General features: G+C 36.0%; 1 long non-coding RNA gene across 2 annotated transcripts in view; it reads left to right on the forward strand.

The window, feature by feature from the left end:
• Positions 1 to 8710: 8710 nt before the first annotated feature.
• The window catches only part of LOC140698072 (uncharacterized), a 175736-nt gene continuing 157960 nt past the window's right edge, over positions 8711 to 26486 (forward strand). For both annotated transcript variants that reach the window (XR_012075491.1, XR_012075492.1), the window contains exon 1: positions 8711 to 8860. This is a non-coding gene — a long non-coding RNA (uncharacterized lncRNA). The remainder of the gene's footprint in view (positions 8861 to 26486) is intronic.

The raw sequence follows: 26486 nt of genomic DNA on the forward strand, positions 1-26486 counted from the left end.
AAAAGTGATTTTTGAAATATCGTAAAGAATGAATTATCACTGAATGAACTTGTGTAACTCAAACCTACATCAAGAAACAGAACATTGTCATTATACCAGAAGGTCCTTTTCTGCTTTCTAAATCAGTAACATCCAAGGGTAACTACTCCCCTGCAGTCTAACAGTATAGATTAGTTTTGTCATTTTTGAATGTATTTGATTTTTCTTTTTTGGTATGGATTCTTTGGCTTAATATTTTGTTTGTAAGATTCATTAATATTGTCACTTATAATTCCAGTTTGTTTATTTTTATTGATATTCTGGATTTTATTGTGTGAATACACCACAATTTATTTATCCATTTTTCTGATGATAAGCATTTGGGTAGTTTCTATTGGAGGCTATTATTTATAGTAATGTTCTGAACATACCAGAAGTTGTTTTTCAGTGAACATATGTATACATTCGGCTGGGTGTACACCTAGGCATATAATTACCAGGCCAAAGGACAGGCACATATTCGGGTTCAGTATATGCTGACAATTTTTCATAACGGTTATAAAAACTCATACTCCTACCAGAAATACATGAGAATTCTATTTCTTACACAGTTTTGTTAATGCCCATATTTTCATTAAAGACTTAAAATGGTGAGTTTTCTGCCTCTTGAAATAATTTATTATTTTTAAAAACCTTCCTGTTTTATTGGCTTTCCTGGTCTGGCTGTTTTATGTTACAGAGGAAACTTGGCAGGGGGCAGTGGGTAGCAGGGAAGATTGTTTATTCATGTCAAACTCAAGTCTCCATTTTTCTGGAAAATTTCAAGTACTCTATTCCTTTCAATATAAGAATATATATTCTGTATTACACACCCTCTTGTCATTTCCAAGTAACAATGACTATATGAGTCAATGTTCCTACTGTTGCTTTAATTCCTTCTTAAACCAAAGGAATTAATCTAGTTGTGGAGTTACATGGTCACACAATTGATAAGAGGAGGTTGTTTCATTAATCAGACATTGACCTTGTTTTATTTTTTACTCAGGATAAATTTAGACAATGTATTAATTCCATTTAAAAAATAAATAAATAAAAGGGAAAATAATTGTGTCATAATTGTCACTTCCAGAAAATTGTGATTAGTAACAATATTTTTTCTTTGCATGTGGATGTTGAAAGGAGAGTTAAAGACATCATTCCAGTGCAATTTTTATTCTTTTAATTGAAATGACATTATAGATTTTCTAACTATTATAAAATAGCATGTGTAGTGACATTGTTGAATATTTAAATTCAAAAGTAGATTTTAAATGTGTTGCCTATAACTGAAGTTGATAAAATTTTCAGTGACTCTTCCTGAAATAATTTGGGGACTATAAATTAATGTTTTTAAAGAAATTCTCAGTAAACAAGAACAAAAAAATTAAAATGGAAACCTCTAGCTAAGACTCTTCAGTCTTCTTATTTACTGCTCCAGGACAAATTAGAGGTTGGAATGTGGTCAGAATACTCCCTTGATTGCAGTTGTAGCTAAGTGTATATTTTAGACCAACAGATAGAATAGGTCCCTACTATCTTGTGAAGACTTAGATGCCAAGGAGTTCAGAACATGGCCACTTTTGCTCCTGGCTTAACACTCCTTATTCATGTTTCTCAGTTATGATAATGAACCAAGTATCTTTACTGTATCTTATAATTAAATGATTTAATCTGTAGTGATGATGTCTTCTTCTCAGAGATGTTCTAATAAAAAATTAAGTGAGTTTTATCAGATGGCATAGGCTCAAAGGTTTTGAAGGAAACCAATTCTTGTATAAATATTTTATATATATATAGAGAGAGAGAGAGAGACAGAGAGAGACAGAGAGAGAGAGAGGACAAACTAGTGGTTACAAATGGGAAGAAGAAATGTGAGAGAACTGATATAGGGACAGAGGATTAAGAGGTAAAAACTATTATGTATAAAATAAGCTGTAAGTATATATTGTACAACACAGGGGCTATAACCAATATTTTATAACAATAAATAGAGTATAACTTTTCAAATTGTAAGTCACTATATTGTATACCTGCAATTTATATTATAATATAAATCAACTATAGTTCAACAAAAAATTAAAATTTTAAAAATTAAAAAATAAGAATTGTGAAAGAGACTATAAAACAGCTAAAGTAAATGCAATCAAAAAACATTAAGGGTGGAAAATTGTAGCAAATTTCTAAGCAATAGTGATGATAGTCTAGACAGTTAGGCTCACATCTCCTTCATGATAAATTATGGTATTTTCAGATGTGTTATTCTTTTTTTAAACCCAGTGTTGGGAGTAGGAGAAGGGAGAAAAAAGCCAACATTGATTAAATGCCTATTGTTTTCCAGATTCTGTGATATGTAATGTGACATGCAAATTCACATACATAACATTATATCTTGAAACCAGCTCTTTGGAAGGTTTACTGTTGGAAAATTATATCTCACTTATACAGTCTGCTAAATGAACAAAACTAGATAGATCAAACATTTAAAAATAAGTCTGTGGACTTACCTTGTGATCCAGCAATCCCACTCCTGGGCATAAATCAGGAGGGAACTCAAATTCAAAAAGATACATGCACCCCAATGTTCATAGCAGCACTATTTACAATAGCCAAGACATGGAAACAACCTAAATGTCCATCGATAGATGAGTCAATAACAAAGCTGTGGTATATTTATGCAATGGAATACTACTCAGCCATAAAAAAGGAGAAAATAATGCCATTTACAGCAACATGGATGGATCTGGAGAGCATCATTCAAAGTGAAGTAAGCCAGGAAGAGAATGAAAACTATCATACGATATCACTCATGTGTGGCATCTTAGAAAAAAAAGAAAGGAAGGAAAAAAGAATAAAGAAGACACTAATGAACTTGTCTACAAAAGAGAAACAGATTCATAGACATAGTAAACAAACTTAAGGTTACTGGGGGAAGGGGGCATGAAGGGATAAATTGGGAGTTTGAGATTTGTAGATATACACTACTATACATTAAATAAAAAGTAAGTTTCTATTGTATAGCACGGTGAACTACGTTCAATATCTTGTAGTAACCTATAATGGAAAAGAATATGAAAATGAATATATGTATGTACATGCAGTACACCAGAAACTGACACACTGTAACTGACTATACTTCCATAAAAATTTTTTTAAAATAAAATAAATAAAAATAAAAACAAGTCTGTGGAAAACTGAAGTTCTACTTAAACATTCATTCATTCATTCATTTACTTATTTTTTTGTTGTTGGCTAGTTATTTGGTCAGAATCTAAAATAAGTTAGGAAAATCATTGTTGAACTCTCATTCCCTTGTAATAAATGCTAGTTAAAAATTGATGGGACTAGTATTTCCTGTAAACAATAAATGCATCTGCTGTGTTCAAGATTTATAGACATTATTTTGGCAAATATTGTCATAAGATCACTAGATTCTTAAATAAAATACAAAATAATATACTCTAATTTAATAGCTCAGTTTCTGAAGTTGATACTACTCTGAAACAGTCAAGTATTGCAATAATATTATTGCATGACAAGCCATTCCCAAACTTAGGGAATTTGAATAATAATCATTTAATTTTACACAGATTGGTCTGTGAGTTGGTCACAACTCCTCTGATCTAGGCTTGACTAGCTCAGCTCTAAGCTGTGAGCTGGGTTCAGATCTGTTCCATATGTATCTGATTCCTCTGGGACTTACACTGCCTGGGATATATACAAGAGAGGTGAATCGAAGGATTTAATGTCTCTTAAGGCAAGGATCAAAAATCTTTGCTCATTAGAAAAAATCTGCTCCTCATTGATTGGAGATCAAGCAAAGGCTCCACTTGAAGTGGATCTGTTACACAATGATGCCTGCATTCCTCTTGTGTTGCCTACAGTCTTCAGAATTAGTCTTCACTGATTCAGAGACAGGAAGGGGGCAGCTCACAGCCATTCAAGGAATGCCACAGCAATTAACATCAAAATGGTGAAAGATTCAACCCCCAAGTCGGCCTTGAAGCTCAGGATGATGAGGGATTTAACTTCTAGTAGATCTTGAGCTTCATTATACGCCCATTGCAATACATTAACATGGTGAATAACACGCCCACAGGCACCATGGCAGTCCGAAGGCAAGACACAGAAGGTCAGAGAGTGGGAAATGGCCAACTTCCTGGGAATCCCAGCCTCTTCCCCAGGCTACTTACACTGGTCCTTCCACTTATTAGCATATGAAGCCACCAAGCCCATAAAAAACAGGAACATGGCGCCTCGCGGTTGCCCCTCTCTCTCCCTCCTCGGAGATGGCCCACATTTTGTCTATGGAGTGTGTACCTACTTTTAATCTGAGCACCCAACCCCTACACCTCGTGGCCTTTCTCTTGCCTTTCAATGTATCTCTCTGTATAAATCTATCTTCACTCAACTGTGGCTTGGTCTTGAATTCTTTCCTGCATGAATCCAAGGACCTACGCTTGGCGGGGCACGTCCCAGGGGCTCAACCGAGACCTAGGACACAGCCCTCCTCCTGCCCCACATATGTTTTCCTGCATCAGTTCTAGTACAATAACTAGGTTAAATCTTTCTGAAGCCTAAAGACAGGGGTATACTCCCTACTGCTGAGAGACAGTGATTGTTCAAAGGAAGAGCTGCTGCATCTGGCTAAAGTATACTGGCAATAACCAACATGACATGTTTGGGAATATGCCTTATGGATACTGGACCAGGGAGAAAAGAATAAGAAAGACTTAAAAATGAGAGTATTCTTCCATAACTCAGGCAAAGAGTTCATGTTGTCTGTTTATATGCTGCTGGCTATTGAAATGAGACAATTGGAAATTTAAATTGGAAAAGAAAGGCTAATAGTTAAATAGAGTTTCCAGGACTGCCTTAGTATCGTATTGAGGAAGGGCCCAAAATGTTCAGAGAGGTAAACTTGATAGAATTGATTTGTCACATAAGACCAAATTATATGCCATTTGATTATTGGAACACTCCTTTTACTAAAATGATAAAGAATATGTGAATGGAAAGAGGATACTTGCATTGCTGAATAGTTCACTGGTGTATTTTTCTCTCTAGGCCAGGGCTGATAATAGGAAATGCTGTTGTAAACCGACCTCTCCATTGTCACTGTGTGTTTTAGGTATGCAGATTAGCAGATGCCAGGTGGCACCATTTAATTCAATGGCAAGGTGAACGTAATTGCATAATGGACTATAAGGTCAGAAAGCCCTCATTAGTAGATAATAGGCCTATGATAGTTGCTAATAGACCATAGTGTTCCTAAGGACAAGGCAGATGAGCAGTCAAGAAGTACAATGCTTGACTTATATATCCCAAAGTTATCAAGAATAGGCAAAGAGAAGACTGATGTCAGATATCACAGTGTAAAATCACAATTTCTGTCTTAGTTTGTAGACCTGAGTCAGTTCTCAGACATAAAGCACATTGACTGATAGGAAGGCCATGACCATAATGTAGAAGTCTGAAATGCAATACGAATATACTCAGCAGTCATTCACCCAATGGTTTGCCAAATTGGCCTAAATATATTTATAAGAACAATGGCACAGAGGGGAAAGGAGAATACAAATATCCTTTCAGGGCCTTTGGATACTGGGTATTAGCTGACATTGACACCAGAGAATGCAAGATATCATCACAGTACCCTGTTAACATGAGGGTGTGCAAAGGCCATATGATAAATGACAACCTAGTGCTGGTTCATCTCATAGTGGATCTAATAGGTCATAGATTCATTTTATGGTCATTTCCCTGGTTCCTGAGTACAAACTCAGGGTGGATATAATTATTGGCTGGCAGGTTACTCATATTGGTTCTCTTCCTTGTAGAGTAAGAAGCATTACAGAAGGAAATCCAAAAGAAACCACCTGACTCTGTTACCACTGGAGAAGACAGTGAATAAGAAATCATATTGCAACCTAAGTAGATGAAGAAAAATACACAGCACACTCAAAAATGTAAAGGATTCAGATGTTATCCTCAGTTATTTAAAAAAGGTAGTCCTCATAAGATTTTTAATTCATTGTTATGACTCCTGAAAAAAAACACAAAGACCATGGCTGTTGCTGATGGACCGTCATAAACTGAAACAAGTGTAGTACAATCACAGTGTCTGTGAGGAGGTGGTATCTTTACTAGAACACACCAACATAGCCTCTGGTACTTGGTTTGCCCCGTTGACCTAGAAAATATGTTCTTTTTGATCCCAGTCAAAAAGGGAGATCCAATGCAGTTTACATTTACATTCAACACATACCTCTAAGACTATGCTAATCTCTTGCTCTTTAGCACAATAGGCACAATATAGATAGAATAGATCTTGACAATCTAAAGAACACCATGAAGGTCTACCATATTGATGACAGTATTTTAATCGAATGTGTAGAGCAGGAAATGGCAAGTACTCTGGATGGCAAGAGTGCAGACATAAACCCTAAACAGCCCAAGGGCTTGACACATTAGTAAAGTTTTCAGAGGTCAATTTTAAGGGCATTCCAGGACATTCTATGTGTGTCAGTTGGCAAAGTTCAGTTTCATCCTGCTGTTTGGCTGGTTTTGGCTACTGGCTTTATTCTACTACTTTCATCTTATTCTCTGTGTCCAAAGCTGAAGAAGCAGCTTCTATTTGGGCTCTTTGTGGTTCCTGGACCCAATTCCAACGATTGTGTGGGAGCAGTTTCCACACAACACCAAGAAATTCTCAGGCAGCAGCTGTGTCTGAGAATTCAATTCAATTCTAACACCATCTACCCAGAGATAGCATCAGATCCCACAGGTGAAAGGGACAATCCTACAAGACTTCTACTCATCCCACTTCAGATGCCAATTGTAGGACCAGACTATTACTTGTGCTTCTGACTGACTAGCTAGACGGAAGGTCCTCACAACCCCTCCTTGTTTTCAAGGCTAGTTGCAAGGCTATGTTGTTACCTGTATTTCTGACCAACTGGCTATAAATCAGAGGTTCCCGCATACCTCTTCTTTGGGGTCAATTAATTTGCCAGAGCAGCTCCCACACCTCAGAGAAACATTTTACTTAATAGATTACTGGTTTATTATAAAAAGATATATTATAACTCAAGAAAAGCCATATGGAAGAGATACAAAGGGCAAGGTATGGGGAAAGAGTGCAGAGCTTCCATGTCCTCCCCAGGAATGCCACTCTCCCAGCACTTCTAGGTGTTCACCAACACTCTGACACTCCTTTTTAAGGAGGCAGCATTACATAGGCCTGTTTGATTAAATCATTGTTCACTGGCAATTGATCCAAACTTCAGCCCCTCTCCCCTCTTGGATCTGGAGGGGAGGGGCACCATTACCTAAATTTCCAACCTTCTAATCACACAGTTGTCTCCTCTAGTAACCAACTCCTATCCTTAGGGAGGTTTTTCCAAAGTCACCTCATTAGCATAACAAAAGACACATTAACCCTCTCATCACTTTGGAAAGCCCAAGGATTTTGGAAGCTCTGTGCCAGAAATGGAGTCCAAATCAAATATATATATATATATATTAAGTAACAATATCACAGGGGCATTTTCTCTTTTTGGCAGAGGTTGGAAATTCCCAAAGAAGTGAGCGAAATAATCTATGCATTTTAAAGCCTAGGCTTGGAGATAGCATACTGTCACTTCCAACTACATTCTACTGACCAAAGCAAGTCACATGGATAAAGCCCACAATCATTGGAGCAGAGGGGTATTATATTTCTCCAGTGCAAGTCGAAGGGAAGAAACACAAATTCGCAAAACAATTATACCACATCCTCCAAGGTAAATAAGTTATTGCATCACATACCTCCTACTATTTAGGAAAAAAAACGTATCTTTGGTTTTCTACTACAAAAATGGTATTTTCTATATATCCATGTGCCTTTGGGAATCACATATGCCACACTTGGGAATACTGCTCTAACCTGTTTATTAGATAATTCAAAACACTACCAGTTTTGAATGAGGTTCAAGAAGAAAGAAATTAGAGCAGATTTAAGCAATTTGTAAGTTATAGGACCTGACAGAGTCAATGTAGGTAAAGATGCTATGTGGAATCTCTAGCAAGCTCCAATAGAAGAGTATCAGTACAGACCTCTTACACGCTGGAGTAAGGAAATGCCATCTGCAGCAGAGAATTACTCACCAGCAGTAAAGCAGCTTTTGTTTCATCACACTTAGTAGAGACTGTTCTTGAATGTGAGAGAAAATGTGACTATGTTATCAGAGTCGTTCTGGTAGTATTGTCACCTAAACTAAGTCATACGTTTTGGTGGAACAGCAGCAATACACTACACGATAGTACATTCAGTTAGGGTATTAATAAGTCCAGGCTGCGCGAGAAATTACATCAAAAGATAGTGTTATTTACCTTCTCGAATCAGTCTCCACCAAGGGTCCTCCTGCCCAGAGTTCGTCAAGCCAACAGGAGATCGAGTTAGCTTCAGAAGCAAAGGAAAGCGTTACCCTTTGATCAGAGAACGGAGAGGTGTGAGCCCGAGCTCTAGAGCACACGCTCTCCCTGTTGGCCGTGAGGAGGGCTGCTCTATAGGGATCCCGTCACTGGAGCGCGGAGGGGCGGAGTTCTCGCGAGGCGCGCAGCTGTGCTGATCATGCTCCAGATCGCGGTGCTCGGCGCAGCGTCTCTACGCACAGCACGCTGCCGCCATCTTGAACAGAGGTGTCGGGGCAGCGTCTCTGCGCTGAGCTGAGGTGCTTGCGGAGCTGAGGTGTCAGTGCAGCCATTTTGTGCGAGGAGCTCCGGTCTGAAGGGCCAGGTGCGAGGCGTCTGTGCACAGCAACCTACAAGCAAGTAGAACTAGACAAAGCACAAAGGAAAAAAGGTTAGACTTTATCTTATTACTCAGATTCTATTTTTATTTTCTGGGAATTGTTAATGGGCTGTGCAGGTGATCAGTTCCTCCTCTGTCCTGCTTCTCATTATCGATGGGTGCTGAGGGGCCAAAGTTTGCCTTCTGTAACTACTTCTTCCTGCTGATTTGGGCCTTGTCATAACCCAGGTGGAGGAGGAGATCTCCTCAGCTACCTTTCCATATGTTTGTCACAAAGCATTGACTCCATTACTGAGTGACCAACATTTCTCTAACCTTTTGGAGATGTGCTGCATTCCTTTTTTGGTGACCTCTACAGTGAATCAATGCCACCTTTTTTGGAAGCTGTACTGCTTCTAAGAGCTTCAATATGCCAGAGCCACGTTTTACCTGTTTATTCTCCAAAGCATACAGCTTTCCTTCTAAATAGCCCCATGTACGTGTAAGATGGCATTGCATACTGGGAATCTATGTGGACATTTAATATCTTTCCTGTCCCAATCTCTAAGGCTCAGGTGAGGGCTAACAGCTCCATCTTTTCAGCAGCAGTGGAGGTAGTGGCCAGGATCTGCTATTCCATTCCCTTTGGTGGCTGCGAGGGCATTCTCCGTTCCAGTGTCTCTGTTGTTAACATATGCTCCACTGATTCAGTCCTAGTCTCCTTGGCTTGCTATCCCTTGGTGGGGCCAGGGGATCACTCACTGTAATTGAGAATCTCTGTGGGAAGTTAGTCCAGATTCCTGTGCTGACTCGTCGACACTGGAGGACGGCAGGTGAGCTTGCCTCTGGACCTTTTTAATCCTCTGACTTCTCCTCTCATTTATTAAACACCCAGTAAGCAACCTCCACCAGGTGAGAGGTAGGGGTATCTGGTTCTAATTCCAGTTTCTGAAGTTTATGCCTAATGTCTAGGGCATTTTGAGAAATGAAATAGGACCTCATGAGTGTGTTCCTTCCAATGACTCAAGGTCAGTGGTAGTATATAGATTCAGAGGGATTCCCCGATGTGCTCTAGAAATGCCAAAGTGTTTTCTGCCAGCTCCAGGTTGATTTCCTTTATCTTATTCCCATGGCGTGTTTCTTTCCTGCTGCCTGGATTCGCTTTAGGATCATATTTTTATAATGGGTTAGCCTCTGTCTTCCACGCAGTGTCTTGGTGGTCCCAATTGGGTTCATTTTCCAGGAATGCTTGATTCCCTGGTCTGAAAATAACATGGCCTGCATTGTTTCTGTTCTCTTTGTCTGTTTCCACTCTGGCTTTTGAAAGATCATGGCCTTTTCTTCCCCTGTTAGGAGTACATTGAAGGAGGCTTTGAATGTCACCCCAGCTAGGTTCATGGGTCTGAAAGATTCTCCTAGTCAGATTTAGGAATCCCTCTGGATCTTTCCTCAATCCCTTACTATGATTTTTCCAATTATACAGATTGGGAGTGGTAAATGGGGTGGGTACCTGGACGAGCCCTCCTTCTCCACTGGGGACTTGCTTCAAAGGGAGTACTGTTCCTGGTGGGTTGTTGTACTCTCACAGGTAATTAGTCCTGCTTTGTGTATTTGCTGGACCGAGTAATGGAGGAGGCCTGTCTGGCCTATGGCTCAAGTCAGGATCTAAGAAGGAAGAGGTTAGGGAGGGAGCAGTAGGAAGAGGGTTAGGGAGGAGAATAAGATGATCCTTAGCAGGAGAATCAGGGACTGGTATTACCTCAGTGGTGGAGACCCCATATCCCTTTTGAAGGCCTTTGTTCTGATATAAGTTCATAAAATATTGGGCATAGGGAATTTTGTCTCATTTCTTTTGTCTCTGGCATAGCAGGCCAGTTATAAATTGGTTTTGTAGTTTAGAGACAGACTGATGAAGCCCAATAGGGGGAAAAAAAGGTTAGACTTTATTTTATTCCCCACATTCTACATTTATTTCCCAGAAATGTTAAATGGACTTTGCTGATAACAACAGCCTAGACCCAGTGTCACACACATCCATTGCTTAAATGTGTCTTTAATTTACACCATAGGCACCATAGGACCTTTCCTATGACCACATGATACAGGAGAAAACAAACAGGCAAGCAAACTCAGATTGGGTTATGCTTAAGTTGTCTGGAATATGGAAATGGATTTTCACTGCAGTATAGCTTCTGTTGGAGTTAGTACTGAAGTATATTACTGAGAGGGAATCCTTCCACCTGGAAGATCTTTGATCAGTGTATCTGGCCATTAATTTTGCAAAAAAGGGAAGAAATGGTTGGTGATAAGGGTTTTCAAATTTTGGAGCAGTAATGATTGGCTTGACTGGTTGGGAGGGGACCTAGAATGAATATGATTAGAAGCTCAAAGAAAGAAGGTATTGAGAGGAAGTGTATGATTGAAACTATAGTAGAAAGTATAAAAGTGTAAATACTTCTGTGTTCAGTCAATGGCCAACAGTGAACACCAACTGAAGGAAAAGAACTGAACAAACTGATGAGTAGGATAACTTATCTGTCATACATCATGTCAGCCAGTTTCTCTCCTTGGCCACCTGATGCTTGTGAAAAAGCCCATGCCATGGTGGCAGAGATAAAGGCTATAGATAGGTCCAATTACATAGGATCCCTCTCACCAAGGATGATGTAGCTATTGCCAGGGAGGAATGTTTAGATTGTAAGCAGCAAAGATGGAGGTGGATTCCTTGCTGTGGTAAGAACTTTTAAGGAGATCAATGAGCCGTATGATGGTAAGCTACTGTACACCCCTTATACTTAAAGGAGGCAGAATTTCATCCTTACTGTAACTGGTATGTATTTCTGATGTGGGTTTCCTTTTCCTGCCTGCTTCCTTAGCCAGGGCCATTATCTGAGAGTTCATAAAAATGTCTAATTTACCTAATGAGATCCTATGTAACTTCAAAACAAGGAAACCATTATATGGCAAACACATAAAAGTAGGATCAAATAATCAAACAGTGTGCCCCATCATCATCACCCAGAATCTGATAGCTGTATTAAAAGTTAGAATGATACTTCTAAACGTGCAGCTAGGATGCCAGGGAGGCCATGACACCCTATGAATTTAGGGTGTATGTTTTCAAGATGTAGTATATACTTTGAACTAACAACCACTATGTGGTGCTGTATTCCTGATAGTTAGAATTTGAGACTAAGGCTCTGCCCTATTCCAAGAATAGAAGTAAAGACATAGGTTCTGCAATAAATGCTTAGGATTTGGGATTAAATCTCTTAAGATAGAATATTATTCAGTCTAGATCTATGGGGAAGGCTAGTTACTCCAGATCAATATATGGATGAGTGGTTGGTTGGAAAATGGATTATTTGCCCCAATCATACTTGTATAAATTATATTACCTTCATGAATGTCAAAAATAAATTTTGAGTAAAAGTATACAGAATAATACACTGGAACATGTTATAATTTAAAATATGCCATACTTGGGAGCAGCCATCTATCAGTAAATTCAGAATAGACATGTTGGTAGGATCCTAAGATTGAAGAGGCAGAACCTTGGAGAAATCTCTTAGGATTTAGCAAATATTGACTATTAACAAATTTTCCCAAGCTGAAAATTTTATTATGACTATTCAAGAAATTTTTATAAAGCTATATAGTTATTAGAGCAGCACTGAATAAAAATGTCCTAGGGAATAAAAGTCTTTCACTAATACACTCACATTTCTTTCTATATACCTGTAACACTCAGTTGAGAACAATAGAAACCAATTCTGACTGAATTAAGCAAAAAATAAGTGTATTGAAGGAATATTGACTAGCTCAAGGAATCAATAGACAGGCAAGAGAATTAGGTTCAGAATACCACAAGGATTTGAGAATCTAGTTTGCACAAATAGCCAAGGTATAGTGTGTTTCAGATGACTGGCTGAGCAGTCAATATTGCTTAACTCTTAACTCCATTCCAGCTGGATTCCTGCCACCGCCACCATATGGAGTCATTCTTTGACTATCAATTTTGTCTTATGCTTTATTTCTTCAATATTTAAATTTCTGGGAGCTTTATTTAAGTGGCCTAGTCATGCTCTGGCTGCCATAAAATGGGAAGAAGGATCATATGACTAAACAAATTTATAGAGCTATCAGATCTTTCCAAAACATATGCTGAGACTGAACTCAAGTGACAAAGGTTCCTTTGATTTCTGATGTATCAGAAAAGAGGATTTTGCTACTGAAATAATTCAAGATAGATGACATTGTGTTCTGAACGATGCTACTTAATATATGTCTTGAATTGTCTTCTTGATACTAAATACCTCTGTGTCTGTGGCACACATCAGGTGTTTATCTTCATGAGGTCTGACATTGTGAATGGATTACTTACCAGGATATTGAGACAAGAAAAAATTATAGTTTATTATATTGAAGTTTAGATCAATATAATTTCATAAGTGTGTACACCTGGTTGACATCATTTACCATTTTATTATATTTCTATTGTTGTAGACCCTATTGATTTTTGCCTTAATAACTAATAATACTATTGCAGGACTCAATTATCTTATAAGTCAATATCAAACCATAAGTAAATATTCAAAAAAGAAACTTCTAGTAAGAGGTGATTATTGTAGTGATGATTTACATCTAAATTTATATTAATGAAATTCTTTATAAGGAGAATAAGATAAGTAAAGTTTGCCATGATATTTAAAGCTTGCCTAACAGGAATGTAGACCTTTCTTCTGTACCTAATTAATAAGAATAAGTATTCCACAATCCTGTGACACTATGGGCCCAGATCAAATACTCAGAAGAACAATTCCATCAGCCCAGGTGATGCACACAGCTGCTGGTTCAGCCCGAGGCTGTCACATATGGTTGTGCAGTTTGTTAATAGCACAAAGGCATGTGGCTGAGGGAAGCAGTAAAGGCTGACGTCTGTCTAGTCCGCTGCTGGCAGAGCCATGTCCCTCTGGGAACATTCATCTGCTCCAAGGTGGTGGTGTTGAAGTCGTTCCAGGGTGCTCTGTTGTACCAGTTGTGAGCTTATAACTTGGGCCCCTTCCCAATGTGTGAACTAATTTCATGTGGGCTCTGGCTGGATAAATCAGCATGTTGGGGTTTCTTCCTTCTTGGAATAGCACTGAGGTTTGACAGAAAATCCAGGGTAAAATTTTCATCCTAAGTGACTTGTTTGACATTTAGTAAAAGAGTTCTCCTACAGTTGATCCTCTCCAAATGAGACTTTGATAGAATGATATTGATTTATGTTAATGAAAACATATGTGATCCCTGGAGAAGTAATCTTATTTGACTTGCTGCCTCGGCTCCAGGACGTGGGTACTAAGTTTTCCCCTTTTATAGATTTCCTAAAAGCAAAGTAACAATTCCAAATCTGTCAAATAAAATAATATTTATTTTTTAATGGAAAGGACCTTGTTTCAGAACGAATAACTGCATATCAGTGAATATACAGTCTCCGTTTGTGTTGGTCTTTGGAGACTGGAAATGTAGTATTCTTCCTTCTTTTAGCATTGCTGCATAGCTTTCTGTGATCTGATATTTGGCCTCTATAGTGGAATCAAGGAATTAATGCTTCTCTAATTGTAAATTGAAACCCAAATCCATAGTCTCACGTCCTGGTGATTCTCACAGTTTTTTTTGAAAAAAGGAAGGCTGCCACCCAAATGACTTTCAAAATGAGTTATATTTCCTTCTCCAAATGTTAGCAAGCAAGACGGGGAGCAGTGGTAAAATGATCTGTTGCCTGATTTTTGACAAGAGGGAAAAAATTGACACTACAGGAGATTCTAGGAGATCAGTAAAGACTATGAGGGAAAATTTACTTAGGAAACAATTATTTCATGAGTTTTTATCTTCTGCTGAGACATTTGAAAAGAGTTACTTTGTTATTTTTGTTACCTGTGAACCAGTTTTTCCTTAATAATGTAAAGAGTGTCATAATGCCGTGCAGTGATGCTCTCTGTTTATGTGGGGAAAGAGTTTAAGCATTTCAATTATGACTTACAGATCATTCCAACAAGAAACCCACATGCTCAAAAAATTTTTCGTCTTATGTTGGGATTTGCTAATTATGCTAATAAAAAGCTCTTAATTTTAGCAGTAATATGAGGTAAAGAAGTAAATTTGCCATTTCAAATGCCTAACTCAGAGTGAAGCATACATGGAGGGCACAGCCTTCTACAGGAGCAATTGTGGGACAAGTATTGCTAACTGAAAATGAGTATCTTAGCTAATGTTGTCACAGGTTTTCAAAATTCTAGTGCACACTGAACTGACTTGCAGTATTCAAAGAACTCAAACTCAGTGATTTTCACCTCTTAGAACTTAGAGTCTTAAACACACTACTAGGATAGACAGTGGAAACAATTGTAAAAATAATTCAAACTGTAGAAAAATATTAACATATTGGAAGAATATATTTTCTGCTTATGTCACATACATTTGGTGTTTCACATTGACTGTTATTACTAAAATATTAACATACTTACATGGCAGTTTAATCCCCTGATGTATACCTACTCAGTTCTTTCAAAAAAAAAATGTAGAAAAATCTTTTACCGCAGATTTTTCTTTTTCTTTCTTTCTTTCTTCTTCTTCTTCTTTTTTTTTTTTTCTGCTATGCAAGCCTGGTTTTTTTTTTTTTTTTGGTTCTGTTTTTTCGGAAATTTTTCATACCAGAACTTTCTTTAAACAAACATTACTACTCTTTTTTCAAGAAAAGTCAAAAGGAAAAGTCATAAGGAGCTGAAGCTGCTGCTTCAAGAACATACCTCTTGACCTGACCTGAGGTATTCACATCTTTCATTCTCTCCTAACAAATTAATCCTTATGCTCTATCTTTATTTTCTTCCTACCTCTCTGTCCAATCTTGAAAGTAAATACCACAAATATGAGCTATGACCAAGCTTATTACTATCATAGTCATCACAGAGGATTTCAGGGTCCCTGTTTATAGACTGTGGGTCTTTGATTTTCATTCATCCTCTTTCTTACATCATCATGTCATTACCATACATATTGTATCAAAAATCAGTTGGTTTAAAGGAATCAAGGTGGGAGGATATAACTCAGTGGTGGATTGTGTGCTTAGCATGCTCAAGGTTCTGGGTTCAATCTCCAGTACCTCCATTAGAAAAATTATAATATAAATAAATAAACCTAATTACCATCCCCCAGAAAACAAACAAATAAAAGAATATTAGGATTGATAGGAATGGAAAAAGAAAAAAGAGGATATTGTGACTGCATAAGGGAAAAGGGGTAAAGTGTTTCTGTTTTGTCTCTATGGCAATGAAGAAGAGTGAAAATTTTCAAGCAGTCAGTTTTGTAGTGTTGTCATGCTGTCTCCTCTCTTTTATGAAGACTTCAGTCATTGCCCCTTCTGTTTTTTCCTCTAGTGTTGATAGAGAAAATAAAGAGTAGGAATCACGATATTTAGGAACTAGATTGAATACATTGAAAATGGGGACCAGAGCATTCTTTACTTGTCCTTCTGTTTCTCCTTTCATTGGAATTATAACTCAGGATTTAAGACTCTTTCTTGAAATCTTATGAAAGAATAAGAAATCCTATGTGTAATCATTTAGTAAAGTCCCAAAATTCACTGTTTCATTTGTTTTCCATAAAAAACAACCAAATGTTATAAAAATCCACACACATATTTCCAAAAGGAGTTGAAAAATTCAGATTCAGGGTTTAAATGTTAAAATTCTGATTTCTGTCTTCCAAAGGATGGTGATAAAATTAGTGAAGGTAACCATGAATGTTACCAGGTTGGACTCATCTGTTTATCCTCTAAAACATTCATGTGGTCATAATTCAGACATGTGTATGGCTAAATGATTCTTTGCAGGTGTATGGATACATAAAAGGGCTTGTCAGTTGTTGTAAACTGGCTCCCCAAATATCACCAACACTATCTGTTCATAAGACAGATTTGAGTAGATTTCTTACTATGGTAGACGAGAAGACCTTTGTGAGTGGTCAAGAGAACTTTGTAAATGTCTCTTGGGTGGGCAAGATTCAGTTTTACTGAGTAGTTTCAGTTTGATTTAATGTGGGCATTTCAAAGTGGGCAATGAGAGAGATTGATTAAGATTGGGAATGGATCAGGATACAACACTCTAGGATTGGTAGAAATAGCAAAGCAAGGCTTTTGGGGTTAAGGGTTCAAAGAGTCTTAGGATACAAACTATTGATGCTTTATATTGAAGAGTCCATGGGTCTTTCATGAAGTTCCTCTATTAAAAATAAATTTATTAGCCTGGATAAGAGTCTTCTGGAATAGTAAAGTTATGCTAATGAAGGTAACGGAATAATACAATCATATTATGGTAGAAAATGAACTAAATTGTGTAAAAGAGTAGATAGTTTCAATCCTCAGTGTCCAAGCCATGATTGTATCCATCATTTCTTTACAAATGTTTCATTATTTTCCAAATATGCCCACATCATTCTTACTGTTATATTGAAGATGTCATCAGCCACATTTTATGAGGCCCAATGCTTATATAATTTGGCCAGCTCTCTTATAGAAAAAGAACACAAAATTATAAAAAATAATTAGGCACAGGGCTTTGAAAGATGACTTTACCAATGTTATTTATACCTCATTAGTGTCAGAGTAGATCCATTTCTGAGTAGAATAATAAAACAACAAAGGTTAGAATTGTACCCTTGGGTTGCAACTTCATAGAAATACCTTACCCTAAAACAACTCATGACACCCCCTATTATTTAAAGACGAATATTTCCATTCTTGCATGGAATCAAGGGTCAATCATAATTCTTGAACAAACATGTGGCTTTTGCCTTTATAAGTCCCTGACTCATTCTCTTCCCTGGAATGCTTGGTTTTACTCAAATCTGTGTCTCCTGAATTGAAAATTCCCAAATAAAGTTCTTTATTCTTTACAGCCTCCATACTGATTATTGTTTGGCAGAAGAAAGGAGTATGTTTGGAAACAAAGGAACAGCACTAGCCTTGGAAGAAAATTAATCCAAGGTAGTATGAAGATATAGAAAAATTATGGTAAAGCCAGAATTCAGGAGCAATTTAGAATGTATTTGTCCCAGGATCAGAACTGAAGGATGAAAACTAGTTGACAATCAAAATAGCTACAGATTTACAGGTCAGACTGAGCAGGCAATCAAGATAAGGAAATCTTAAGAAAGGTGAGGATAATAAGATTGTTATTTGGGCAAGCAGTATGAACTGCAGAGACCCAGGAAGGGGAATTAGAAATTATTCTTAGAATTTCTAGATTGCCCTTATAATCTCTTTATTTTCTTCATACACTGTCGTGTGGAAGACCTTGATGCTAAGGTCAGGCCAAGCTTTAGTCTTAACCTCTCCATTATGCTTCATGACAAATAATGAATCAATCCTTAGACTTTAATCGGTATTTCCCAAATTTCAGTCTTTTAAAAAATTTTATATCATTGTTTTTTTAAAGCATTATCACTTCCTATAATAGAAGATTACTATGCAAGATAAATTTAAATCAAGTTTTTAAAATGCCAGCCAAATATTGTTGCCTAACAAAGGCTCTAATAACAAAGCCTGCTTTGCCTTTCATTAAAGGAGATTAGTATAAGTGAGGTATAAAGGCATAATAAGAACACATTCACATTATCTTTGATTTAATGAAAAGACTGAAAGATGCTTGAAGAACTTCTGTGTATGTATTTCAGTTCCGTTTAATGCCTGTCAATCTTATGCACATCCTTCATTGCGGAAAACACTTTAGTAATGGGAAATCCTCACTATCAAGCAAAAATGACATTGTAAAATTTTAACCTCTCTAAATAATGATGTATTTCCATTCGTGCTTGTAGCCCACATGGCTACTTAGAGACATGTTCGTTTTCCACGGGCTAACAAAATATTGGTATCAAATCACCATTAATTCTGATGTTACCCTTCAAAGATGCATTTCTCTCAATATAGTATTGCCAGGTAGAGGGTAATAAAAATATGATAATGGAGCTCTACTCCTGCAGTTACATGTCATAGCCATCAACAAATACTTGTGCACATGTTATGCTGTTAAGCATTGTTGCAACATTAGGAATGTACCAAAGACTAAAACTGAAAAAATTACCACTCTCTATATGACATTGGAAAATTTATATCCACTGCACAAGTTGACTACAAGAAATATAAATTAGATAAAAACATATATCTAAATATAACTATAAATATAATTACATAAATATATGGATGCTAAATAAGTACAAAATGAAAATAAATATAAATTCAATGATGGATGCCACTCTTGACACTACACAATGTTGTCACCATTTATTGCCATTGTGAAGATCAATATCATAGACAACTTTGTACAATCCAAATATTCCAAACACTATCTTCTAATAGCCCTATATCTAATGATCTTCTGTGTTGATTGATATCATTTGCAAAAAGTTTTTGCCTGTATAAGGGTAGGAATATTTACCAACTTCTACTGCAGTTACCTTTCTGGAAAGACAATAAGTGCTTGAGTTCATACCTTAATACAGCCAAAAGTTGATCCTGAAGTCTTCTACTGCCATCTCCCTCCATCTCAAGATTCCCTGGAATCTAAGCTCTTAAAGGTAAAACACTTTCTTATTTATATTTGTTTTCCTAATAAATAGGAGAATAAAGCTCTTGCTACATTGTAGGTCATCAATCTTTGTCTTTGAGTAGATGAGTGAAGGAAAGATAAAGATCTTTATCATTTGAATGAAGTAGAAATTTCACTGTGGCTAAATAGAATAAATTGTTTAGGCCTTATTAACTCCTAATGCCAGAAAAAGTAGGAAACACAATTATTTTGTCCACCTCAAAGCATCTGAACTTGTGGAGACATTGTCCTTAAAAACCAAATATTACATAACCCAAAGTCAGAGTGTTTCCGAAGCAGCTGGTGATGATAGCATGCTTTTATTATATATGCTATATTTTGCAACATGCTTCTAATTTGAGAGAAAAGAAAGGAAGGTAAAAAATATGAATCCCAGGTCTTTGGAAGAGACCTACCATGGAAAAATACATGTTCTCAGACTTTGATCACTAGCTCAGTCTTGCTTAATATCCAAGCTTTGGTCAAGATGTTTTGCTTATTTATCTCATGATTATACGGCTTAGCACACCAACTGAGAATTTTTCACTCCAGTTAAATCACTTGGTTCTAAAATTTGTTTGTTTGCATCTGACTGTGACACTGAGATACAACTCCTCACTATGATCTTAGCTCGAGTGGTGCTCTGGTGGGCCTGCTGATTCTTGTTTCCTGTGTCCTAGTTGCTTCTCTCCCAGCTCCATATCCTAATGCTCATCTTTGCTAATCTTCAACACTTTCATGTTATAATAGCCTGTGAGTGCCCTTCATCCATAGTGAGGCAATGTCTCCTAAGAGCTTTTAGTTGAAGACTGCAGCACAGGCAGAGGATCAGGCCTTCTGAGTATTCATAGAGGTCTAATTACTACTTGTGGCTGACCTTTATTAGTAAGTATCAATTAGTGTGGCTTTTCCCTGATTCTAGTCTCCTAAATGTTTTGCTAGAGTATAGAGAGATAATTTGAGGTTAATAGCTGACTTCAGGATGTGTTTGCTTCCTAATCCCATCCTCAGAGATATCCTTTGTAGATTTGATTGCTGACATTTACAACAATCTTTGAACTCTGGTAATGTCAGATAAAAGAATTTAACATTAGTTCATGACTACTGAGAATAAGTTTTTTAGGGCTTACTGTTCCTATAGATCCTAACCACAAAGGTGTAGTATCTGCCTAAAGACAAACAAAAACTTTTCTTGTTTCTATAGAAAAAAAAATTGAAGAATCATAGTTTTGGGGAAAACAGTCTTCTATCTCCCTCCTATTAAAACATTAAAACTTTTTTTTTTTGCTAAGAACTTTCAATCTTTGTAAATTCTCAGAATATACACTAAATTATATGTTTATATAAATTTATTATGTTTATATATTTATAATTTGTATGTTTATAATTAATTTATATAAATATATACATGTTTTCATTTTCTTAAGTTATTTATTTTTTTCTCTACATAAAGAGAACGAATAGATAGAAGAAATACACAAAATGGTGGTTGCATACAACATAAAAGCAATATTCACATAAAATTTGGGAGATTCTTTAGTATTTTAGAACAGAGAACCCATGTGGCAGAACATGAGGTGATTAGACAGGTAAAAAAGATTCTGAGTTGGATGAAAGAATGTAATCTCTATAGGACCAAAAGTGCAATATGCTATGATAGGATTAGATAATGCGCCAAGTTCAATATTCATGGATAATGATGTGAGCTGACAAACTTATAAACCAACAATTTTGTGAAGAGGAGACAAAAGCACTGTTTAGCTAATATTTATTGAGAAACTGATAAGCTCAAAGTTCTAGTTGAATGCTGGTTCTATAAAATTATTTTGTCTCTGCTGGGCTTTCTTGCTGATGGCAGCATCCAATATAGACGCTAAGAAGTAGAGGTGACTCCAGAATTTCTGTATAAGAGGAGTATGTATGTCCACATGGTTTGGGCAACTAGGGCACTGGTCCTGAAGCTGTTTTTACATGATAAGCATGCTCTTTTTATGTATATTCTATATTTACTTGGATACTAGTGTGTGTTTAAGGATTTCTGTTAAGGCTTATGGAAAAAGCTAAATACTCTGTAAGTTATTTTGTTGTTAATTCTGCTGAGCCACCTGATCAATCAATGAAGGAAGCATTCACTGCCAACTAAATTTAATATCTAGTCTAGTTTTTTTTTTACATTTTTTATTGATTCATAATCATTTTACAGTGTTGTGTCAAATTCCAATGTTCACATCTAGTCTAGTTTTGATTGGAGTAAATACATACATTCCTAACTTTGTGGTTTCCATATGAACAAATTTCATTCACCACAGGTTATTTAACTAACCTTAGCTTTCCCTAAAAACACAGTTCAAATTTCAGTTACTACAGGATATTAACTGTGAATATACTTTACCGTTACCTTTTCAGTCCACAAATTTTTATATAAATAATAGATGCACATTATGATCAGTAGACCCATCATATCAATTCCTTCAGGGTCCCTAAGAGATTGGTCACTGTGTTTGTTAAGCAGTTCATGCACAGAGAAAAGCTATAGCCTCTCTGTTTCCCCTGATAAACTGAAGTAACATTTTACAAAGGTTGATAATCAAAAGAAGGGATTGTCCAACAAAGATGAAAATGCATCAAAGAATGGTAATGGTTATGATAATGCTGAAAATAGAACTAGAATCTTGTGTAGATGGAATTCTAGTATAACTTGAGAGACTCTAGAGGAACTTAACGGAGGCAAACTTACTGAGGTAAATGACCAAAGTGGTTGTGATGAAAAGGATGAAGATGTCTTGGAGAAAGTGACTCTGGCAAGAAAAACTCCATGTTAAAGGAACTTTGGAGATATTCTAAGACATTGTAACTGGAAAGGGCAAAATGCTGGAAGCTGATCAAACTTAGAATTCCTTCTAAGGTATGGCAATTTTCCAAGACATAGAAAAGACACTCGCTCCATATTGTAAGTTATGTAACGAGAAGGCACTGTTCAAATTAGTCTTGACGTGTTTTTTAGAAAGAAATAAAACACTTTAATTCTGAATGTTTCCAATATTTTAAATTACAGTCTACAATATATTAGTTTTACTATTTTGAAAAATTTCCCTATGCATTTACAGCCAAGAGCAAGAAAATTTTTAATGTTTTGACAAACATTTCTAAAGGTCATTTAATTGTGTATTGTAGTTTTCCCATTTTTAGTAAGAGTACTTTGTACAGTTCACCTTGCACAGTCATTTTTATGGTACTGAGCTATTACAGACAGTGAGGATTACTAATACTTTAAAAAATGTATAAATATTGGCCAATATCCAGTTTAAATTATATTATAAATTAAGGCTTTTGCTTCCAAAATAAATATTAATAACTAGTATTAATGAGTTGGAGACTGACAGATAAATATGTGGAAGAAACCCATTAGAAATACCCCTATGTATTACAAGTAGTAAAACAAATTACTGTGCTTTACCTTGGAGAACACATTAAACAAAACATAATTATGTTCTTTTTTGCCTCTCTTTTTCTCAGCACAATTTGGTTAAATGATTTATTTTTACTTACACACAATTTGAAAACACTGATGATCTTCCATAAACTAGGGCAACAAATACATGCACTGAATAATATTTTTTTTCCATTTGTACTGAAACACAAGCTCTAGTGGCAAAGTATAATTGAAGAATGATTATAAAAGGTAGCAACTTTTGTTGCCCTCTGAAGATTATCCTATTCTATCACTTTTACTAATGCTGCCATTTTCTGCATCATTGCTGCAGCTGTTCTCTCTCCTGAAATGGTAGAAGACTCTATTTTTCTTCTGTCTCTGCATGTGATTCTAGTAGGAATACCAAAGCTATCATCAAAAAAATTGCAAAAAGAAAAAAAATCAATGGAAATCCCCTTCAAAAACATGTACCTGGATTCAGTTTATTCTTTTCTTAAATTTCAGTTTGGATAGCCAATGAAGCAAGGGCTTTCTGATTCCTAAATATTCTCCACTATTCCCCATTTCTCTAAGTGAACAACTTAACCCTGTGTTTATCAGTGCTGGAAAGTATTTTTCTTTCTCCCTAATTCCAAACCTGATTTCCATGATGGCAATACAGGAGCATCTAGAATTAAGGTAATGATTCTGTAGGCAACCAAAGCAGTCTTTGTACAGCCTTTCGTCATTGTTCCTGAGCTTTGGACCCAGTCTTACAAAGCACATGAGCAGTAGCAGTAGCCTTTCAGGGTGGCTTTCCCATATTTCTTGGGTGATAGTAGGCTTTGACAGAAGCCATGTTGAAGCGTTAAAATATTTATGAATTTATAGCAATAAAAGATACTGAACTCCATGCATGTATTCATTACAATTTGACTAAGCCCCATATTTGTGTAGGACCTTTGACTCTTATTCCATACTCTTAGGTGTGCATGAAATGTTACCTTATTTTCTAACTAAACTTTTTAAGTCCGATCCAGCCCTATCCTGCTAAGCTAGGGTTATCACATAAAAACAGAAACCTAGTTAAATCTGAATTTCAGATAAACAACAAACTATGTTAAGTATAACTATGTCTCATGAAGTATTTAGGACATACTTACACTAAAGCTTCAGGTTTCTTCTCACCAAGCCTAAAATTATTTCAGTAAAACAGATTCATACTTTCTGTTATCAGCTTATTTTGATCAACTTGCTAATTTGAAAATAAGAACATATACGCTATGGTAAAATTGTCATGAAATAAATGTATGAGATCTCTTTCTCTCTGTTTGTATATGTGTATGCATAATATATTACATTATATAAATAAGAACTAAAAGTGTAAATTTTCTTCAATGCAGTGAACACTTCAAGATATTTTAAATTTTATTAACATTTAAAATAATATTCCACTATATTTAACAACTTCTTCTAAAACTATGAATCATGTTACTTCAAAAAATTAAAATTGTTAAAATCTTTTTATTCTCAGGCTTACTTTTAATTAATTTTAAATCCATTATTTAACCATACCTGCTTTCAAGAAGATTTGAAATAGATTTTCATCATACCATGTCCACAGAATGAGAGAATGAGAGTGAAATTCTTACAGACCACTGAAACCATATAAAAGAACAAAATTAGTAAAATTATGTCTTTGTCCTTTATCTTTATCTTTGCTTCCACATTTCCTCAGATTTTGTCCCACTGGCAATAAAGTTTCCATCTAATTCTCAAAACAGACTAAGTGAGGGTAAGGAAGACTCAAGATTTGCTTATTTATTTATGCTCCACCATCTTGAAGAGCTTTTGGATTATTTTTTTAAAAGGCACATATATTAAAAGGGAAATATAAATCATGCTAGAATTATACAGTAATAAATAAGTAGATAAAGTAGGTATACAGACAAAATACACATATCAAACGCTGGCCATAATGTGATATAAGCAAGAACACAAGACGCTTCATTTACACTTGGAATATTTTACCTAAAACATAGGCGTATTAAATTTATCTGTAGTCTTTAAAAAAATCTAGGTAGTAGACTAATGAATACAATCATAATTTCTATATGTACATTCTATTAGAAACTGCATGGAAGGGAGGCGAAAGGAAGGGGGCATAGAATGAGTGGAGCAGCAATGAAGAGGAAGTGACATCTCTCTGAGCCTATCATTTTGTACAGCTCTGGCTCTTAGCACCATAGTAATGTGTCTCGTAAGTCTCCCTACCTCCCCAAATAAACAAATAATGAGAACCAATCAAAATGTTGGCAGAACAAAAGCAGAATATGAACACTAAAAACACAGACCTAACTAAATTAAAAATTAAAGACATAACCACATTGAAGTGGATGGGGAGGAAAAGAAATATCCTTATCAACTTTGGAAAATAGTATCTTGACTACAAGTCTAAATACAAAAAGAACTGTATATAAGTGCTGTAGTCTAGTTAGTAAATATGTTTCTCACAAACAGATGGATAGGTACATAGTTAGATATACAGGCAGGTAGATGGATAAAGAAATATAGATGTGTGCTTATGTATGGGTTACCATATATGCATACATCTGACTATGTCTACAGAGAGGGTGTAGAAGCAATGACATCCCAGCAACAATGAGCTCACCTAGAACCCAGATTTTGCTTTTAAACACCATTCTTTGATAAAAGGAGCGACAGATTCTTTAAAAACTAGTTAGTTCCTCAGCTGGGGCAAGGGCAATATAATATGAGCTTGGAATATCTTGGTCAGAAGGTATGCAAGTGCTCAATAAAAGACTGCCACCTGTTGATAGGACACAGGCATGAACTACAAGTAGCTCCTATTTATCAAAGCTAGAACAATTTGAGTAATAAAAGAAATAATGATGGCATTTGATTTTAACCCCATAAATTAAAGTGAATATATGTGAGTATATTCATAAAATACAATGAATATACATTTGTTTATAATAATCTCAACAGATAATCGAATGAATACATGAAATGGGTATCTGAGCTAACCAATAGTTTTTCTAGTTTATTTTTTTAAGGAGGGTACAATCTTTGTTGATTATGGCCCACATCTGTGTGGCCTAGTGGAGATGTCTTACAAATAATATGTATCTAGTGTGGAATTTTTGGTGTTTCATCTGTGACTGAAATATATAGTCGTATTTTCATTAACATGGTCTGTTTACTTGAATGCATATAAATACACATATAGACAACACCTGAACCGAATTATCTATTGCTATTCAGTCAATGATATATATGCCACCTGTATTTCCAGACGTGTCCAATGTTTCTCTAATACATAAACATAACTCTAGAAGAATTATATTTTTCATATTGCATGATGTAAATACTGCTTTTCTAAGGGATACTCTATGTAATTCAGGCAGCTGCCAATATATGGGGAGGAGATACATGGACACAGAGACCGAGTAGCAAGCATTAAGTTCTCCCTAACAAACTTAAACTATTATCGATATTTTTTTTCTTAACAAAACTTAATAATAAGCTTTAAGAAATACTGTCACTTAATACCAAGATTCAAGGAAAATAAATATTTTAAAAAACCTTGATCTATATTGTAACTTTTATATTCATCTGCTTTTGCCATAAGCAT

The sequence above is a fragment of the Vicugna pacos genome, chromosome 1 (assembly GCF_048564905.1).
Source record: "Vicugna pacos chromosome 1, VicPac4, whole genome shotgun sequence".
Classification (NCBI taxonomy): Eukaryota; Metazoa; Chordata; class Mammalia; order Artiodactyla; family Camelidae; genus Vicugna; species Vicugna pacos.